This window comes from Eurosta solidaginis, chromosome X (assembly GCF_040869045.1).
Source record: "Eurosta solidaginis isolate ZX-2024a chromosome X, ASM4086904v1, whole genome shotgun sequence".
Lineage (NCBI taxonomy): Eukaryota > Metazoa > Arthropoda > Insecta > Diptera > Tephritidae > Eurosta > Eurosta solidaginis.
This window is the reverse complement of record NC_090324.1, coordinates 128842132-128864744: the sequence shown is the minus strand read 5'-3', so window position 1 is coordinate 128864744 and position 22613 is coordinate 128842132. Positions and strand designations below refer to the sequence as shown.

The window sequence follows — 22613 nt, the reverse complement described above, 5'->3', positions numbered from 1 at the left end:
GTGTTGTGTAGAAAAGAAATTTATCTGAAATGAAATGTACAATTGAAGCTCACGCTGAGTATATAATGTTCGGTTAACACTAGAAACTTGTTATCGAAAAACCATAACCAATTGTTGTTGTTGTTGTAGCAATAAACTCCCCGAAGGTTTCGGGGATTGTTATCGATGTCGATGGTCCTTTACCGGATATATATCCGGTATGTTCCGGTAACAAACACCATTAAGGTACAAGCTCGACCATCTCGGGAACGATTTAATATGACCACATTGAACCTTCTAGGCTATACCACCAATAATTTTTTCTGAAGGACTTTTATTACAAAAGGAATAACAGTTTGGGTCCCTGGCTATAATTTTTATAGGTTTCGCTTTTTTTTTATTCCTGTCAAATTTGAAGAAATATGCATACACATTGAACGATGCTGTAAGTATAACCTTCATCGGCTGTCTATGGAAAATTTCAATCTTTTTTTTCACGAAGTGTTAAGATTCTTCAAATTTTACTCAAAAATTATAAAAAACGACAATAAAAAAGCGAAGTGAATGAAGCAAACGCGACCTAGAAGCAAGTGAATATTTTGACAGCAAAACTGAGTGTTCGTGAAACTTTGCGTTGCTATGTAATACGAAAAAACTTAAGACAATCACCTGCAATCACCGAGAGTCACTGAAGTGAATGAATGCTCTTATATGATACGAATTTGGTTTCACTTGGGTGAAAGTAACTCCTCGCGTCGCTTTGCGTTATATATAATAACGCCGTTAATTTTAGTCTGCGAGTTCCCTCCCAAAAAATAAAAGCTAGTTCAATCAGTTCCCGATAATCATCTCGTACAACTGACTTCTCCAGTTCGTTGTAAAAAAACTCAACCAACTCATTCAACATCGTCTCACAAAAACATTGCTTTACGAAGTTAGCGCAGGATTCAATAGCATTAGGAATAATATTCTTCCAGTTATCTTTGAACTTTTTAAATAGTGGAACTTGGCTTTTAGTTTCAATTACACTTTTGAGCACAAGTTCGTAAACATGATGACGACAAGCAAAGAGTAAAAATTCTCCTTCTAATGCTTGCTCCAAAAGCACACAAGCTCCATTCAAGCGACCTGTATTCGATGCTGTCCTATCACAGCACATTATTTATACCTTATCATTAAGGTTCCAAGTCGAGCCGGAAAAAACAATAAAAAACAATGAGGAGGAAATGAAAAAATTGCTTGAAGCTATTGAGGCAAGGAATACCGAACGGGTAAAAGCAATGCTAATTGCCCAAGAAATCTTTTGAAAAAAGTGTGAACGATATGAAAAATCTATCTAAAATAACTGAAAATTTCAAGTCACAAAGAACTTAGAAAGAATACTAAAGAAAGTGAGAAAGTATGTGGAGAATTAAAAAAAATAGTGGGCAATAAACAGTGCTGCCAAGTATCTTTCTCAGAAGTTGTAAAAAACAAAGTGTTGCCAGATGTGAAAAAACCCGCTTCAATATAATAAGGCCAAAGGCGACTCAAAAAATTGACAAACCAAAAGACGATCTAAATAAAAGAATTTACCCAAAAAACTTAAAGATCTCAAACATAGAGAATAAGTGAAACAGTATTGATTGAAACTGAAAATAGTAAAGAACAAAGGAAAATAAAAAATTCATTGAAAAACAAAATTGGCAACGACTATGAAACAAGAATACCCAAGAAGATTAATCCAAGCTTTCTTATATCGAGAATAAACTTCAAGCATGAAGAAAGGGATTTTTGGGATTTAAGGGGTTGTGTAGCGCAATATATAGCTACTCCAACCCAACTGTCAACATCACCTTCGAGCGGCGAATCCCGTTTCACTAACAGACGAGGCTATGGCGACCCCAAGCTCCTCATGGAACTTGGGGGTGGGGAGGGAGGGATGGCCTGAAAGTTTAATGTGGCCATATAAATCGTTCCCGAGATGGTCGGGCCAGCACCTTAATGGTGCTGTGTTACCGGAGCGTATCGGATCTGTATCCGACAAAGGACCATCACATCGATAACACTCCCCAAAGCCTTCGGGGAGTAACCTAATTGCTACAACAACAACAACATGAATAAAGGGAGTTGTTGGAAAAACTAAGAATGCAGAACGAAATATTTGAAAAAAGCCACCTAAAGCTATTGAATATATATGAGGTGAACAAAAATGGTAGAAGTTTTTATAATGCTACTATTGAAACCGACGGCGAAACATTTCCAAAAGTACTAGCAAGTGATAAAATAAATATTGGCTAGGACAGATGCAGGGTGTGCGACGGAGAAAATCTGTCATGCTGCTATAGATGCAAAGGGTTTAACCACAAAGCGACCGAGTGTAAAAATGAAGAGGTCTGTGTAAATTGTCTGGGAAACCACAAAATAAAAGAATGTGACAAAGATTCTGTAAATAAGTGCATAAACTGTATTCGAGTGAATAAGAAGTTGAAGTTGGGCGTTGATGAAAACCATGCAGTAACCAGTAAGGACTGTCCGGTATACCAACATAAATTAAAATTAAACAAGTAAGGAACGCTAAGTTCGGGTGTAACCCAACATTACATACTCAGCTGAGAGCTTTGGAGATAAAATAAGGGAAAATCACCATGTAGGAAAATGAACCTAGGGTATCCCTGGAATGTGTTTGTATGACATGGGTATCAAATGGAAGGTATTAAAGAGTATTTTAGAAGGGAGTGGGCCATAGTTCTATAGGTGGACGCCTTTTCGAGAATAGCCATAAAGGTGGACCAAAGGTGACTCTAGAATGTTTTTGTACGACATGGGTATCAAATGAAAGGTGTTAATGAGTATTTTAAAAGGGAGTGGGCCTTAGTTCTATAGGTTGACGCCTTTTCGAGATATTCCCATATAGGTGGACCAGGGGTGACTCTATAATGTATTTGTACGATATGGGTATCAAATGAAAGGTGGTAATGATATTTTAAAAGGGAGTGGACCTTAGTTCTATAGGTGGACGCCTTTTCGAGATATCGCCATGAAGGTGGACCAGGGGTGACTCTATAATGTGTTTGTACGATATCGGAATCAAGCTAAAGGTATTAATGAGGGTTTTAAAAGGGAGTGGCCTTTAGTTGTATATGTGAAGGCCTTTTCGAGATATCGATCAAAATGTGGATCAGGGTGACCCAGAACATCATCTGTCGGGTACCGCTAATTTATTCATATATGTAATACCACGAACAGTATTCCTGCCATGAATCCAAGGGCTTTTTCACTCCGCAGAACTTTTTAATTTTCTTCTACTTAATATGGTAGGTGTTACACCCATTTTACAAAGTTTTTCCAAAGTTATATTTTGCGTCAAAAAACCAATCCAATTACCATGTTACTCCCATTTTCGTATTTGGTATAGAATTATGGCATTTTTAAAATTTTCGATATCGAAAAAGTGGGCGTGGTCATAGTCGGATTTCGGAGTGCTCTGCACACAGAGTATTGAAATGTTTAATACTAAATAAAAGCAACTCTGACTTTGGAAGTCGGACAATTATTGATTTTATTAAAAGAAATTATTTCCCTTTTATACATAATTTCTTAAACTATACATTCATAATTATTCTAATACTAAAGATATGTAGATTTTTATTAGAGGTGTGTATATATGTAGATTTGTATTAATAGTATGCATATATGTAGATTTTTATAAACGGTATGCATACATGTATATTTGTATTAATAGTATGCATATATGTAGATTTGTATAAATGGTATTTGTATGCAAAGTCAGCAGATTGCTATTCATGTAAAATGTTTGTATGTGAATATTAGGTTTATTCACATTATTGGTTGTATGTAAATATTTTGGTGGCAAACTAACATTGACGATCGGCAGTTTATTGACCGGAATGAGTGACTAAGCAAAATTTGTAATGTGTGAACTGACAAGGGTTTCATATTCGGCATTCCATTGATGTTGGCTTACCGCTGTGTTAAGTCAATGCAATTTATGTCGCATAATATTGTAATATGATTATGCTATTACAAAAATGTATTGGCATAGAAGTTCATGATGCGTAATGCCGCAAATGTATTGCATAGTTGGGCATGACGCATAATGCTACTCTATCCGCTTTAGAAAAAGAGGATTATATAATTGTTTTGTGAACAATTGTATAGGACTTTTTGTTCGAATTTTAAATGATTTTGGTATTTTACTGTACTTGATATTATAGTGAAAGAGTTTGTGTACTTTGTTTCTAATTTGCTGACCTTGATACTTTTATTATTTTTAAATTTTATATATATTTTTTTTCTTAACAATGTATGTACAAATCTTTTTTTTTTTTATAAAATTTTAAATTTAACGATTATTTTACTTATTTTACTTATTTTATTTATTTTACTTATTTTATTTATTTTCTATATTTTACTTATTTTACAGCCGGATTTTAAATGTGCCGAACCACCTAAAACCCTCTTGTTTCTAGAAGTTTTTATTAAATAACCGAGTAAATTGGAATGCTTATTTTACGATTATTTGCTTTACATTATTAAAAGGTGTTTCAAATGTGTTTAAGCTTATTCTTATGAATTATTCTTTTTTTTATCTTTATTACTCCTATAATTATTTTCTAAATTATACAAAACTATTTTCTTTTCGAAATTTTTCTATGTATATAAGTTAAGGTAAAAATTCTTATTGTTTATCTTACGAGAGGCCTCTTCCTTAATAATTTAAGTCTCCTATTCTACTGAAGGTTAGATTAAAAATATTTTCTTGATAATATTTCCTATTCCACCTGTATCTAAAGTAAAATATTTTGTCTATTATGTAGTGCTTATGACCTCTTGAATTGTGAGGTTTTCTTAAAGGGGACCCAGGTGCCAAAATATTTTTATATTTATTTCTAATAACTAAAGATGATTGATTTTTGTATTAACAACGACTTTCATTGTTTGGACACATAAAGTAAGAAGTCTGTCACTCATTGTGCGAAAAAAAAAAATGTTTGGGGTTGTGATTGATGGAAGAGCATAGTAGTTTTAATTAACGGGTAAACAGAAGGTACAGTGGATGCAAAATTTTTTCATATCTATAAGTGTTCTTTTCATGTTTTCTTCGTTTTTCCAGCAATATATTTCTGGTTTTTTGCGTCATGCGATTTCTGCGGCGGCCACCAAGACAGAATCGTCATGACTTTTATGAAGAATTATTTTTATTTTTATACCGAGATTGTCACATGCACAACCTCTTTGGTTAGTGCAATTATTTGATCTTTGAGAACTTGGGTACCTATTTTTATTATTTTAAATTTGCTACTCGAGTAAATATTCCATTATTTTCAGCAATTTGTCCCTCAGGACAACTGTGTTTTTCTTAAAAATTTCAAGTCCTTGATTGGCGGCATTTGTACAACGTGTGTACAGCCTGATAAGTAATTGTCCTAAGTCAATTTTATCATCTACAATCAGGTTGCTTGCATTTCTTATGGTACCATTTTAGGAGTGCGACATGTCTTATTGCTGCAAATTTATATAGCGCTTCACTTATATTTTTATAGGTTCTCTTTGTGACTTTTCTTCATTCTTTTCTGTTTTTGTTGTTATGGGCTGGTTTTAAAATTTTTCTTGTTCTTAGTTTTTGCCTATTTCCACTGTCCTAGAATTTTCTATTGCTTCATTACTATTTTTGTCAGGAGCATTCACAGGAATTTATGCAAATTTTTGATTTGATGTTCTCTTTAGGCAGGGCTGCCTGTGCTGTCGATTGCGACATTTTTAGATTTACTATTTGAGATCTACTTGAATTATTTATTGCTCTTCCGCAGTTTTGGGTAAAAAGAATATAGATGTTTGAGAAGGAGAAAAAAATATTTTTAGATGCGCTGTTGTACGTTTTTCAATTGCATATATTTGATTTTCAAATATTTTCTTAGTATTGTGGCCATTGCAATGATCAATAGCCCGACTACGCAAATCATTGCTCCTATCCAAAAATCTGGAATTTTTGGGGTAATTTTTGTGTCTAGTTGGTCTGGTGGCTCATATTTAACTATCCTATTTTCAGATATTTTATTTTCTGAACTTGCTGAATTTTCCTTCCTTAGTTCATATCCCGCTATCATTATCATGATGCCTTGCGCAATCTTTGTCCACCAAGACATCCTGAAAATTTTCTATAATTATCTTTCTGAGAAATGAACTAAGTTTAATTTTTAATAAAATTTTGATTTTATTATTTATCCTATGCATTCCATTTTACTCTTGACCTTCATTAATTATACTCAGTTGAGCAGAGCTCACAGAGTATATTAAGTTTGATTGGATAACGGTTGGTTGTACATATATAAAGGAATCGAGGTAGATATAGACTTCCATATATCAAAATAATCAGGATCGAAAAAAAATTTTATCGAGCCATGTCCGTCCGTCCGTTAACACGATAACTTGAGTAAATTTTGAGGTATCTTGATGAAATTTGGTATGTAGGTTCCTGAGCACTCATCTCAGATCGCTATTTAAAATGAACGATATCGGACTATAAGCACGCCCACTTTTTCGATATCGAAAATTTCGAAAAACCGAAAAAGTGCGATAATTCATTACAAAAGACAGATAAAGCGACGAAACTTGGTAGATGAGTTGGACCTATGACGCAGAATAGAAAATTAGTAAAATTTTGGACAATGGGCGTGGCACCGCCCACTTTTAAAAGAAGGTAATTTAAAATTTTGCAAGCTGTAATTTGGCAGTCGTTGAAGGTATCATGATGAAATTTGGCAGGAACGTTACTCCTATTACTGTATGTACGCTTAATAAAAATTAGCAAAATCGTAGAAGGACCACGCCCACTTTAAAAAAAAAAAATTTTTTAAAGTAAAATTTTAACAAAAAATTTAATATCTTTACAGTATATAAGTAAATTATGTCAACATTCAACTCCAGTAATGATGTAGTGCAACAAAATACAAAAATAAAAGAAAATTTCAAAATGGGCGTGGCTCCGCCCTTTTTCATTTAATTTGTCTAGGATACTTTTAACGCCATAAGTCGAACAAAAATTAACCAATCCTTTTGAAATTTGGTAGGGGCATAGATTTTATGACGTTAACTGTTTTCTGTGAAAATGGGCGGAATCGGTTGATGCCACGCCCAGTTTTTATACACAGTCTTCCGTCTGTTCTTCCGCATGGCCGTTAACACGATAACTTGAACAAAAATCGACATATCTTTAATGAACTTAGTTCACGTGCTTACTTGAACTCACTTTATCTTGGTATGAAAAATTAACGAAATCCGACTATGACCACGCCCACTTTTTCGATATCGAAAATTACGAAAAATGAAAAAAATGCCATAATTCTATACCAAATACGAAAAAAGGGATGAAACATGGTAAGGTATTTGGATTGTTTTATTGACGCGAAATATAACTTTAGAAAAAATTTTATAAAATGGTTGTGACACCTACCATATTATGTAGAAGAAAATGAAAAAGTTCTGCAGGGCGAAATAAAAACCCTTAAAATCTTGGCAGGTATTACATATATAAATAAATTAGCGGTATCCAACAGATAATATTCTGGGTCACCCTGGTACACATTTTGGTCGATATCTGGAAAACGCCTTCACATATACAACTACCACCACTCCCTTTTAAAACTCTCATTAATACCTTTAATTTGATACCCATATCCTACAAACTCATTCCAGAGTCACCCCTGGTCCACCTTTATGGCGATATCTCGAAAAGGCGTCCACCTATAGAACTAAGCCCCACGCCCTTTTAAAATACTCATTAACACCTTTCTTTTCATACCCATATCGTACAAACATATTCTAAAGTCACCCCTGGTCCACCTTTATGGCGATATCTCGAAAAGGCGAACACCTATAGAACGAAGGCCCACTCCCTTTTAAAAATACTCATTAACACCTTTCATTTGATACCAATATCGCACAAACAAAGTCTAGAGTCACCCCTGGTCCACCTTTATTGCGATACCTCGAAAAGGCGTCCACCTATAGAACTAAGGCCCACTCCCTTTTAAAATACTCATTAACTCCTTTCGTTTGATACCCATATTGCACAAACGAATTCTAGAGTCACCCCTTCCCACCTTTATGGCGATATCTCGAAACGGCGTCCACCTATGGAACTAAGGATTACTCCCTTTTAAAAAACTCATTAACACCTTTCTTTTGATACCTATATTGTACAAACAAATTCTATGGTCACCCTGCTTCACCTTTATGGCGATATTTCGAAACGGCGTCCACCTATGGAACTAAGGATTACTCCCTTTTAAAATATTCATTAACACCTTTCTTTTGATACCCATATTGTACAAACAAATTCTAGGGTCACCCCTGGTCCACCTTTATGGCGATATCTCGAAAATGCGACCACCTATACAACAACCACCACTCCCTTTTAAAACCCTCATTAATACCTTTAATTTGATACCCATATCGTACAAACACATTCTAGAGTCACCCCTGGTCCACCTTTGTGGCGATATTTCGAAACGGCGTCCACCTATAGAACTAAGGCCCACTCCCTTTTAAAATACTCATTAACACCTTTAATTTGATACCCATATCGTACAAACGCATTCTAGAGTCAACCCTGATCCACCTTTATGGCTATATCCCTAAATGGCGTCCACCTATAGAACTATGGCCCACTCCCTCATAAAATACTCTTTAATGCCTTTCATTTGATACGCATGTCATACAAACACATTCCAGGGTTTCCCTCGGTTCATTTTCCTACATGGTTATTTTCCCTTATGTTGTCACCATAGCTCTCAACTGAGTATGTAATGTTCGGTTACACCCGAACTTAACCTTCCTTACTTGTTTTTAATAAATTTGCCTTATTTAATTAATAGCTATTTTAACAATTTATTTCTAAAATTGTAGTTTTTGTGTTACTTTAGAATTTTTTCATTTCTAATTTAGATATTTAAAATTTTTTCTTAAAAAAAAATTATTTTAAAGTCTTAAAAAAAATTTCAAATTTAATTTTTTTCAAATTGAAAACAAAAAAATTTTTGTTCAAAATTTAACACATATATTTTTCTTAATTCTATTTTTTTATTAAATTTTCTTTATAACGGATCTTTTTTTTTTCAAAATCAATTTCTGTAAATGACGCCATAGAAGTGATGATTTAAGACATGCATTAACTTCGTCAGCGGGTGTTGAACGTGGTATAATGGGCAGTGTTTGTCGAAAATCACCAGACAATAAAATGAGTGCGCCACCAAAGATCCGTCTGCTTCCTCTCAAATATCGTAGTGTACGATAAAGCGCTTCTAAAGTTTTCTTGTGAGACATTAAACATTCATCCTATATGATATTTTACACGTTTGGAGTACTTTTCCCATTCCAGAGTTTTTGCTGATGTTGCATGTATCAGTGTTTTGCAAATTCAACGGCAGTTTCAATGCTGAATGCGCCGTTCGGCCACCATACAAAAGACTTGCCGCAATCCCAGATGATGCAATAGCCAGTGCAATATTATTTTGTGATCGTATGGTTGCCAAAATTAGTGAAAGAAGAAAGGTCTTGCCTGTACCACCGGGCGCATCTATGAAAAACAATCTACCGCTTTGTTCTGTGATTGCACGCAAAATTCTGTCATATGCAATACGTTGATCTGGAATCAACTTCGGAAGATTTGTCCTAACGAATGTCGCCAGTTCGTCAGAATCATAGTGTGTTTCTCATTACAAATCACGATCGAAAAGTTGTTTGCAGGTCGGTTTGAAGCAGCCATTCCCAGTTGCACCAGTGCCTTGTTAGCGATTGTGAAACATATGTCTTCAATCAAAATAAATGCCTCATTATGCACGTTTTGTGTGAATTGAATGTCCGGATTTAGATTCGCAGCACGCAAACGATGTAGAATATCATCACTCATGTTGTCCTTGTATTTCTCCCAAAGATCTTTTGGATTAGATGGGAAGCAGGTTGTCAATATTATGGCAAATAGCGTGCGTATTTGCAGTGGTCGAGCAGTATGCGATGCATCTTCTAGTGCAGTGTCCCAATGTGAATCATTCTCAAAAAGATTTAGTTCCTGGCTGGCTATAAGTGGCGTAAAGCTGACCGTTGACTGTTCTTAAATCTTGGAGGGATATTGGTCCACGTATATTGATCAACAGCAATCTTAGATAGAAACATTCTGTATTGTTCGGATAAACAGTGTACAGACGACCCAAGGCATCAGTGGAATATAAATTGGGATGTCCTTCAACTGCTTTACCTTGTGTGCGACGTTGAAATTTTTTAGCCGATGCATCCCACGTGTAGAATTTCGGTACCTCAGATTCTTAAAGGAAAAAAATTATTTTAAAATCTTAAAAAAAAATGTCAAATTTAATTTTTTTCAAATTAAAAAAAAAAATTTTGTTCAAAATTTAACACATATATTTTTCCTAATTCTATTTTTTATTAAATTTTCTTTATAACGGATCTTTTTTTTTTCATATTAATTATTTTCAATTCCTACTTAGAGAGAGAAGAAAAAAAAAATCTTAAGCAAAAACTTTCGTTTTTGCTCATAGTTTAGCGTCCATAAAGGCCGCCCAATTTGTTTCTAAGACTTAATGTTAACTTTATATACTTAATTGCATCTGGTTATATTGTGGGTTTCTTCATCCAAAACGGAAATCCTTGTGGTTTTGTTGCCAATCTGATATGTTAACGTGGTATTCCACTTTCCTATGGGATTTGGTGAAAAAGTTCTTTGTCCATCTCCATTGCCATTTCTATTCCACTATTTATGCGGTTTGACGAAAAAGTTTTTTATCTATCTCCATTACCATTCCTATTCTACTCTTTATGCGGTTTGACGAAAAAGTTTTTTATCTCTCTCCATTACCATTTCTATTCCACTCTTTATGCGGTCCGATGAAAAAGTTTTTTATCCAGTTCGAATTTTTCCATTGATTAGCTTCTGTTTGTTTGTCAAATAATGTAGCTTCAATTCCTTCCACCAGTATGTCCTGCTTTTTGGCCCGAGTTTATGGCCATTAATTTTATTAAATACAAAAACTTGGCAGGATCTCAGGTCAGTTTAGATTTTCTTAGCAATATTTGCTTGTTCAGCAAATTTTTATGCTTATTAGGGATCGAACTGGCAGGATCTTTTCCAGTCAGATCGTTTTTAGCAGTTGTGCTGATTTTGGAAGTCGGATAATTATTGATTTTATTAAAAGAAATTCTTTCCCGTTTATACATAATTTCTTAACCTATACCATCATAATTATTCTAATACTAACGATATGTAGATTTGTATTAGTGGTGTGTATATATGTAGAGTTGTATTAATAGTATGCATATATGTTCGGCCTGAGTGCGTCGTAAACCGGCAGTGGGTGAGCGCACAAGGGTCGGGAAGGTTCACTCAGAAAAGAAATAAATAAAAACACAAGAGGATTTGCCTCGTTATAATGGGATTTAATCAAAATAAGAGAAAAGTACAGTGCCAAAGTGACAAGAGATATTTTACCTCTATACAAAAGTACGGCGTTGGTCCTTGGGCGATGCGTATCGTTAGGCGGTTGATCGAGAAAGAGGCCGGTTGTGCCGTTGATGACAACCGCTAAGCCGCGAAAAAAGTCCTCTGGTATTAAGGAGGGGAAACAGCCACACACACAACCACCCTTACGTATACGTGCATGTGTGCTGACAACCTGCACACACACACACATGCATGTCTGTGAACCGCATGCATGTGCATGCATGCACAGAAATGCGGCGTGAGTGTGGGTGGCTGGAAATATTATTAAAACATGAGGGAGGGGCGCCGTCAATCAAGTGAAAGTTAGGCATTGGGCCTAAACATGCCGCCCCCTTGCGGTACGCAACCTCACAGTCCTCCAAGGATCACCGACCGTAAAGAAGAGAAAAAAATAAAAAACTTATAACTAACTTAACTTAACGATGGCCAGTCCGCCGGCTTGGCAGCACGCACGATGAGTTTCATAGCGTGCATGCATGAGTGTTGATGCCTCGGTCATTCCCGACTCTTCCCGTCCTGGTTAGAGGTTGACGAGCCATGGTTGCCTAAAGCTAGGGATAAAGAGAAGCAGTAAGAAGATATATGGATGTGTTGATATTTCTTGCCGTTTAAAAAAGACTCCATTTATTTAAAAAAAAACGTACTATTTAAATGCATGAACTTAAACAATAGGCTAACATGTTGAAGACTCCAGGCTGGTTACATATGAAACAAAAGATTTTTTTTTCACTCCATAAATAAAAATATATATAAATAAAACCTGTAATAAATTCTAATTTACGAATTAGGCTTCTGGCCGTAATGAATATGAAATAATAAAAATAATAATAATAAAAAGTAACCCCTAAGGTGTAGTAGTACCCACCCGATTACAGGGTTTTAATGTTTAATTGGGCTTAACTGAATGAGGTTAGAAAGATGCAAAACCTTTTCAATTAGCTCCTGCGGGAAAGTCAGATCGGCTGGGTTCCCGAGAGCACCCACCCAAATATGGTGCTCTGCACGAGCAGGGGTCCGAACGAGGGCGGCACAACTCCTGGTGTTATCACCTCGGCGTATACGTCGGCGCCAAAAACCAGCCGGATCGGTTTGGAGGCATAAAACTGTGGGTCTGCCCGGCGGATATGCTCGTAGGGAGTCGCCGTGCTGGAGTCGATACTGTGCGATGGACTGACGCGCTGAAAATCGCGGATGCACACCGCGTGGGTCGTCACCGTCTTGCTGTTTCCGTATTTTCCGCAGAATCGGATAAAACAGCCGAGCTCTCCGGCGGCGTGGGTGGTCGGCAGTGCTAATTCCTGCGCCAGACTGCGGTCGATCGTTGTGCGGGGAGAGCATGCATCAATAAGTGCACGAATAAGATGTAATCGCCCCCCGGCTTCCACCTTCACGATCGCAGTCGGCGTAAGACTAGCCATCGGTCGCAAGATGGGACCCGAGGTAGTGTTGCTGATGGGATTACCGTTGCGGAATGTCGTACGGAGAGGTAGCTGGCGCGGCCGTGGGGCCAGTCTACGCTCTTGGTTGCTGTCGTTGTAAGTGGAATTAATAAAAAAAAAAAAAAAAAAATTACTCGTGCGATGTCGCTGGCGTGGCCGAATGGCCAGTCGACGTTCGTGGCTGATTGGATGACTTTGCGTGTGTCATTTATTGAGTGAGCGGGAAGGCCGTGGTTCCGCGCCACTCTGGCTCCGTCTTTCATGGGCTAACAGGGATCGGAACGGCCGTGGGTCCGATCCCCCTATGTACGGTTGTGGCGACTTTGTGGTTGCTTCTGCCTGGTGATTTTCCGGTGCATCGCGATAAAAAGCTGACTCTGAAGCGTTAATGGATTGCACTTCATCCGTCTCTTCTCCTGCGTGGTGGGACCTACTCTCTCTGGATGCCCGTATCATTTCGCGCTCTTCCTCTTCCTCCTCTTCCACTTGCTGTGCCCAACTTTTATAGGGCTCTGGTTGTCGTGGAAGATCTTCCATAGGTAAATGTAGTGTGGTGTGGTGTGGTCGACCACATTGTCAACACCTGCTGGCGCTGGAACAATTTTTAGCGCGATGTACCATCGATAAACAATTTTGGCAATAGTTAAGGCGGATGATCTCGCGCAACCGCTGTAGAGGGGTCTTCGCCCGGTAGACAGTACACGAGCGACTGGGATGTTGAGCGTCACATAGAGGGCACGGCTTGGGGTAGCGACCGGCCTGGTGTTCGGTTCTTTTGCGCAACGATGCGTAGCGAGTCATTCTATGCAGAGTGTGAAAGAAAACAAAAAAATGAAACTCGTTTTACTTATAATGACAGTGTCACGCCTTCGGTGGCGAGTAGGCCTTAATTTGATTATCGTGGTTAGGAAATTTTATTAGCGCGTGTGTAGGGGGAAAAACATCTGTTGCTGCAAAAAAATATTTGGCGCACATTATGTGAATGACCTCTTTCCCTGCACGTTATGTGCCTGGGTCTTTAGTGCCTTATTTTGTTTATTTTGTGTCACCCGGTAGCGTTTTAGTTAGCCACGGGTACACTAGTGCTGCAGAAAAATTAGCATTTACGATTTTCGGTTCGCAGATTCTGGTACCGAACCGGGTAGAAAGTGTGAGTTCTTTTGATTCGCTGTTATTTGTGTTGTTGGTGCTAAAAACCAACAAATTTCCTGCCCGCCACAAAAAAAAGAAAAAAATGGGTGGACAGCAAAATTGTATGCTATATAAAGAAAAAAATAAAAAGAGAAAAATTAGTAGAATGAATCATTTTTTTGTATTGCCCTTCGATTATTTGTTCAAGTTTACCCAAAGTACGCTTGTAGTCCTGTTTTATTGATGATACTAACCAAATCAGTCAATTTTGAAAAATTTGTGAAGAACTTTTAGTTAGCCACGGGTACACTAGTGCTGCAGAAAAATTAGCATTTACGATTTTCGGTTCGCAGATTCTGGTACCGAACCGGGTAGAAAGCGTGAGTTCTTTTGATTCGCTGTTATTTGTGTTGTTGGTGCTAAAAACCAACAAATTTCCTGCCCGCCACAAAAAAAAGAAAAAAATGGATGGACAGCAAAATTGTATGCTATATAAAGAAAAAAATAAAAAGAGAAAAATTAGTAGAATGAATCATTTTTTTGTATTGCCCTTCGATTATTTGTTCAAGTTTACCCAAAGTACGCTTGTAGTCCTGTTTTATTGATGATACTAACCAAATCAGTCAATTTTGAAAAATTTGTGAAGAACTTAAACAGGAAATAAATTTTTGATGAGATAAATATAGTAACTGAGCACGCAAATATTTTCTGCGCTATTTTTCTCAGTTTTTTTTCCCGTGAATAATTTGAACGAAAATAAAAAGTTTTACGTAAACGATAACATACCAAAATCGGTTATTTTGTGGCAGTATTTTTGGTACTTTGGAATATTATTGCTGTGATTAGACGTTTTGGTACATGTTTGTCAGTATTTCACACTCACGATACAGGAAAAAAGTGAGTATCCTATAGTCATAAGCTATGTAGGTATATACAAATGTACATGTAATGTTGTCTTGTTTCCGTGTTTTAAAGGTGTCATTTCCTTGAAATGCGCGTTATTTGTTTTACAATACATTATTAATTGTTTGGTACAAATATGAACTGTAGCTTTTGTTTTCTTGGTAAAAACTACCAACTACTACTATTTCCATTTTAGAATTCCGCTCACTGGTACCAGCATACCAACGGCAAAGACAAAAAAACGCACTTTCATACATACCCGCGTATAGAATGTAAAATTCCTATCAATTGAAACAACGGGAAGTGTATCAAGTGATTTTCCGTTCTTTCATTTCATTTCTTACTACGGCGTGGCCTTATATACACTTCGTCAAAATGTGGCGTGTTAAATTCTCAAAGAGATAAATTTAATTAAAAATGCTACTATATTTAAATATATTAACATTAAATGTGTGGGGCATTCCTTTTCCCTTCGTAACCAAAGATCGAGAGGCTCGTATCAATGCTACTGGCTTAGAACTCAGCACGGGTAAATACGATATAGTTTCTTTACAAGAAGTATGGTCACGTAAGGATTGTGCTAAACTGAATAGGGCTACTGAGGCCGTTCTGCCTTATGCTCACTATTTTTAAAGCGGTGTAATCGGTTCTGGTTTACTGGTACTCTCTAAATATCCTATCTTAAGTTTTTTTCATCCATGGAGTGTTAATGGCTATTTTCATAGGATACAGCATGCGGATTGGTTTGGTGGCAAAGGCGTTGGATTATGTAGAATACCAGTCAACAAGCAAATTGTACATTTATAATACGCACCTGCATGCGGAATATAACAGTAATGACGGTTATAAACCACATCGCGTTATTCAGGCATTTGATACTGCACAATTTATACGTGCAACTAGAAGCGAATCTGTTTTACAAGTGCTGGCGGGTGACTTAAATTCTCAGCCTAATGATCTAACATACAAAGTACTCCTGTATATATCCAAAATGCAAGACTGCTGCACTTCGAAAAATGTGTCACAAGAACTGCCAGGGCATGCAGATGTAAAACTGTGGGCTTACTAATGCCGATACGTAAATAAGAGGACACAATCAGTAAAAATATTATTCAAAAAACGTCTCAACTCTAAATGCACAATTTGCAAGCGAATAATTTGCCACATCACGTATATGAATGTAGGTATATGTGTAGATTGTTTAACCATTAATATATAAATATCGATATATATTTATATATATATAACAGCACTATTTTTTATAGATGTGCTTACTATCATCATATATATTATTTCTGACTGCTGTTTTTATGTACGGGTCCCTTTTTCGTTCTGATTTGAAATCCAAATCTATCAATAGAGTTTTGGTCAAAGACACCGTCGATTGCACACGTTTGCGCTTTGTTCTTAAATTCGATTTACGAGTCCCTAATACACTACTTGATTCACGATGGTTAGGGAGAACAAAGCTGCTTGGAAAGCTCAATATTTCCTGAAAGCTGTTGAACTTTTTGATGAATATCCGAAACGTTTTATTGTCGGCGCTGACAATGTTGGATCTAAAACAGATGCAAAATATCCGTACCAGCTTGCGTGGCATGGGCGTTGTACTCATGGGTAAAAATACAATGATGCGCAAAGCTATACGAGGACATTTGGAGAATAATGGTTTGCAGGAGAAATTGTTGCCGCATATCAAAGGAAATGTTGGCTTCGTATTTACCAAGGGTGACTTAAACGAAATACGTGATAAATTGCTCGAGTCAAAAGTGCGTGCGCCTGCCCGTGCTGGCGCTATTGCCCCTTTACATGTCGTTATTCCAGCACAAAATACTGGTTTGGGTCCCGAGAAAACATCTATCTTCAAAGCTTTATCTATTCCCACCAAGATTTCGAAGGGTACTATTGAAATCATCAACGATATACCTACTTTGAAACCTGGTGATAAGGTCGGGGCTTCCGAAGCAACACTGCTGAATATGTTAAACATCTCGCCCTTCTCATATGGTTTGGTCATCATTCAAGTCTACGATCCTGGTTCTATTTTCTCACCTGAAATCGTGGACCTTAAACCAGAGGATTTGCGCGTCAAATTCCAAATGGGAGTTGCCAATTTAGCAGCTGTGTGTCTGCACCGCACAGCATTGCCAATGGTTTCAAGAATCTTTTGGCACTTGCTGCTTCAACCGAAGTGGAATTCAAAGAAGCTGCTCCCATCAAAGAAGTTACCAAAGATCCCAGCAAACTCTTGGAAATTAATTATTTATTATTACCTCTCGTAAGGATTTTCTGGGTGACACAATAGAAATTTTTTTTTGTTTGAAAGTGATATTAATACAGTTTTACATAATGGAAAAAAAAACCAAAGTCAAAATTCTTACAAAAAGAAAGGAATATGAACGAAATATCTATACACTGCATATTTTTGGTTTCCAGTGCTTTGTGTGCTTTCCATTTGCCTTCATTACATATTGCTAACGATGTGTAATGGAACTAACAAGTATTGATCTCACCCCGATACAATTTTCTGCCATTACACTAAAATAGCGGCTCTGAGCATATCTTACTACAAATGGTCCTTTTTTGAATTTTTCTATCTAGGTTCTTCCATAGATGATAGATAAGTTGAGGTACAGTGAATGTGGTGGGTGATCTAAATGTTTGGAGTGTGTTACAGCATCCGGTCTTTGAAAATTTTCGCAGTGTGGTGGGGTTCATTGTCCTGCTAAAAAGCCCATCATCGATCTAAACTCAATTTTTCGGCACTCAATTATTATTTTACATGTTCAGAAGGTCTCATTTATTCATGGAACTTTCTATGAAAACCAAGTTTTCAACATCGCCTAAGGCCAAACACTCTACACCATCACCTAGCCGCTCATGTTTCACTGTGGATATACGATTGCAAGATTGCGTTTCGACAAGTGTCTTATTTCTTGTTTTCCATATTTTTCTTGGTTTTTTTCTTCCATGACACATTTAATTTGCTTTCGCTGCTAAAAGTACATTTCAATAGAATATGTCCTTATACTAAATTTTTAGAAAAATTTAAGCGTGTTATTGATTGGGTTTGGATATAAAGATTTTTTCCAGTGGAACGTGCCCTGTGAACCGTTTTCATATAATTGTCACTTATACACCTGATATTTCTAAAATACTTTTCGACAATTTTTCAGCACTTTCGGAAAGACTTTTCACTACACCTCACCGTATTTTAGCACCACTTAGTCGGTGATGTTGGCCTAATTCGAAACGAGTTACAAATTTTTCTTATTCTTTGTCTTTGTCAGTAATAATTCGTACAGTGTTGTGAATTCTATCATATTAGTTAATATCTCCAATTAGGTGCATGGTATTTCCTTCCTTATGATATTTTATCACAACCAAGCAACTGTCGATGACATTGTTCTTCTGCCATATAACCAAAGCTCGCAACAGCAAATTTGCTGCTGCCGCAGCTGCAGTTGCACCAGCGGCTGGCGCGAGCGCTGCTGTCGAAAAGAAGGAAGAAGCTAAGGAAGAAGAGTCGGAATCTGAAGAAGATGATGGTTTTTGGTCTATTCGACTACGGGCTATGACAGAAGCTTTTACATTTGGCAAAAATTTTAATCCTCTAAAGACTGTGGTTGTACCAATAGCGCAAGCACCACTTTTCGTTTTAGTTTTTTATGAGTTTACATGCCATGGTCAACACACTGGTGGAGTCAATGCATTAAGGTGCAGGTGATCGAAAGTTTGGACTCATTTTCAATTCAGCTTTCTAAACTTTTTTCTGGCTATCTTTGTTGATTGAATAATGAGTTTTATGCCAATCTCACACAGAGGCTTAATGAAATAATTATAAAAGTTTTCTACATTAAAGCCCTATCGAACTCAATCTTCGATACAAAATACAAATTCGCAACTGTCTCATTATTGCTTTATTGAATGCCTAATCGAGTGAAACATCGGTTTTGCTTGGTGCTTTCGCCTTCAATGTAGCCAATTACAAGAAAAAAAATTATACGAACAATAGAACACCACGAACAAAAAAAACTCAGAATTTCATTTTTTCTGCAGTTGCTGGAAAAGAAGATACCTCCTTTTCGAAAAGAGGCACGTATTTGGTTAGGTGCAACCTCTATGGGTAGTTGCGCATGGATTCTTATTTTGATTGTATTTATAGTTAAGAAGGAAACGGTTGCTTTCCATTTTAACTATTTTTTAATAGCTATTTCAAGTTTTTTGGGTGATGGGATGAATCCTGATACATTTTGTTGGCCTCGCGCCTTTGGCCGAGTGTGTAGGTGTTCTGTCATCCTCGCTCGGGTTGAGCGGGTGAATTTGGGTTGATTTGCTGTCCTCGCTCTGGAAGAGCGGGTGAATTGTGGGTTGGTTTTTAAAAATTAAAATCTAGTGGGCCGAGTGCCTTTCGGTTTTGTGGCAGATATCGGATCTGCGTTAGGGTTGTTGGTTGGCCTCGTTTCGGAGGGACGAGAGCTGGGGTTGATTTTTCTGAAAGGAGGGATGTGGAGGAACGGAAAAATTGTTATGAGGAACTCGTGGTCCTCTCACAATCTATCTCCGTAGGAAGAAGGATCAGTTTGACCATAGGTCGTCTGACTTGACCCTTCTCGGTTAGGAGGTCGACTACACGTACTCGGTTATCTTCGCCGGGGTGTACGTTGACGACTCTACCTAACCTCCATTCGTTGGGAGATAAGTTGCCCTCTTTGAGGACAGCGAGGTCTCCCACTTTTATATTTTCTTTGGGATTCTTCCACTTCACTGGTTTTTGAAGTTCGGATAGATATGCCACCTTCCATCGTTTGCAGAAAGTGTGCTGGAGGGCTTTGAGTTTCTGCCATCGGTTGATCATCCAAGCAGAGCTCTCACTGGCATCTGGCTCTGGCGGAGCCAGAAAGTGGCTGCCCGTTAGGATATGTCCGGGGGTTAGTGGTTCCACATCCATTGGGTCTTCGACCCTGGACTGGGTGGGCGCGAGTTGAGGCATGCCTCAATCTTGCACAAAAGTGTTTGGACCTCCTCCATAGTATATTTGTTGGGAGAAGCGATCTTTTTGAAGTGGCTTTTGAAGATCTTCACTCCCGCCTCCCACAAGCCGCCCAGATGTGGAGCAGCGGCGGGAATAAAATGCCAGCTTAATGCTTGATGGCTGTACTTTGATACTGTGTTGTCTCGGCTTTCTGCCAGGAAGGCTTTAAATTCGGATCGTAAAGATCTTGACGCTCCGACAAAATTTGTACCATTGTCGGAGTATATGTTTTTCGGACATCCTCTTCTCCTGATAAACCGCGCAAAGGCTGCGAGAAAGCCTGGGGTACTAAGGTCACTAGTGGCTTCTAAGTGGATGGCCTTAGTGGAGAAACATACAAAAAGGCATACGTAGCCTTTTGACAGTCGGCATCCCCTACCGCGGTAGCTTTTGATGTCGAAAGGCCCCGCGAAGTCTACCCCAGTATTGGTGAACGCGCGGGTAAAAGTGATCGGTTCGCAGGGAAGGGTACCCATAAGTTGGGACTGTGCCTGCTTTCGATGAATAATGCAGGTTATGCAATTGTGGATGATGGCTCTGATCATGGTCTTGATATTCGGTATACAGTATTGGGTTCGGATAAGACGGAGCATGAGCTGGTTCTCGCCATGAAGGGAGTCATGATGAGCCATCATAACTGTAAGGCGAGACAGCCTACAATTGTAAGGTATGATGATCGGATGCCGCTCGTTGTATGACATGTCTTTTGAAGCCCCTAGACATCCCCCTGTTCGAATAATATCATCTTTGTCGATGTATGAGTTGAGTGACAGTATTTCACTCTTTCGATCGATAGGTTCCCTATTTTTCAATTTTAAATATTCTGTCCCTTAAAATTGTTTCTGACAGACTCGTGTTAATGCCTAAGTCGTTGACTAATTCTCATCGGCTGAGATTTTGCACGACTTTTCTTGGAACACGGCTTTAGTTTTAGGATGCGTTCTTTTATAGAATCTCCTAGCATAAAACAGGACTTTCAAAGCTCTTGGTAAATCTGAAAACCGGTCAAGAATATCTATATGATCTACCCTTGTCGTGGCATATGATTGTGCCCTCTTCTCCTCAACGGACGTTTTGTATTCGGTCTCTTGTGCTGGCCAGTGGGAATTGTCTTCTTGCAGCCAAGAAGGTCCCCGCCACCACAACGAACTGTTGACCAAATCTGATGGAAGTAGTCCCCTGCTTCCTAGATCCGCTGGGTTAGATTCCGAGTCCACGTGAAGCCAGTCCTTGCTACCGACCATATCGATGATCTTAGTGATTCGGTGTGCGACGAAAGTTGACCAGGAACAGGGCGGCTTTCTTATCCATGCTAGTACGATGGTTGAATCCGTCCAGAGGTGAACTTTTGCTGCTCCCAAATGAATGTTTCGGAATATTGATTCCATGATTTCTGCAAGCAGCACGGCGCCGCAGAGTTCTAAACGTGATAGCGAGATGGTTTTCACTGGAGCTACTCTGGTTTTTGCTAAAAGTAAGTGTATGAAAACCTGAGCGTCTCTTTTCACGCGCATGTATACCGCTGCCGCATATGCTTTCTCGGAAGCGTCACAGAAGCCGTGGATTTCTATGTCGTCTTCCGGTGAAAAATTTACCCACCGCGGTATCCTAATGTTATCTATTTCGCTATAGTGTTGGGTGAAATTTTCCTACCGTTCTAAGGTAGTTGGGGAGACAGGTTCGTCCCACCCGGTGCCCTCTAACCAGATATTCTGCATTAGTATTTTTGCCACAATGACCATTGGTGCAAGCCAGCCAAAGTTTGGCTATAGCGGATAGGATTGCGCGTTTGGTGATGTTCTCGCCATTCTCTAAAGCTCCTGCGGTGAAGTAAAACATGTCTGAATGCGCGTTCCATCGTATTCCGAGTGCCTTCACCGAGCTAGCCTCTTCAAACGCTAGGAAGTCCTCGCTGAGCAGATCCGTTTTGGGGATGTCCTGAAGGATTTCCTCACAATTTGATGTCCACTTGCGCAATGGAAAGCCAGCTGAGTGTAATGCTTCGCGAATCTCGTTTCTTGCTTTGATCGTTGACGCTATTGTATGCCCTCCAGATAAAACGTCGTCGACATACTTACTTTCGCGTAATATACCCGATGCTATTGGGTGGGTATTTTCTACATCATTAGCCAATTGTAGAAGTGACCGTGTCGCGAGTTAGGGGGCGCATTTTACACCAAAGGTGACAGTCTTTAGTTCGTAAAGACTGATGGGCTCGTTGTGGGATGTTCGATGGACAATTCTTTGAAATTTGGCGTGATTATCGGTCACCCAAATTTGCCTATACATCTTTTCTATGTCACTATTAAAGACAAGGCGGTACAGTCTCCAACGTAGAATTAAAATAGGCAAGTCTGCTTGGAGTACTGGACCTGGGTGGAGTATGTCGTTTAGACTAATGCCATTTGCTGTCGGACTTGACGCGTTGAAGACGACGCGCACTTTGGTAGTGGTACTTTCCGCCTTTACAACGGCGTGGTGGAGCAGGAAATAATTATCTGAATCGTCGGATGGAATATTGGTTTTGATTTTTCTCATATGTCCAAGCGTTTCGTATTCGGATAACACCCGAACATACTCTTTCCCTAACTCTTGGTTTTTCAGTAAT

At 38.3% G+C, this 22613-nt stretch overlaps 1 protein-coding gene and 2 pseudogenes across 1 annotated transcript in view; all 3 read left to right on the top strand.

The window, feature by feature from the left end:
- LOC137235148 (glutamate receptor ionotropic, kainate 1-like) overlaps positions 1-22613 on the top strand; it is a 2828327-nt gene that overhangs the window by 2172061 nt on the left and 633653 nt on the right. The gene's annotated exons all lie outside the window — the stretch shown is intronic.
- On the top strand, positions 15216-16039 carry LOC137234525 (putative neutral sphingomyelinase; annotated as a pseudogene).
- Positions 16344-18697, top strand: LOC137234524 (large ribosomal subunit protein uL10-like; annotated as a pseudogene).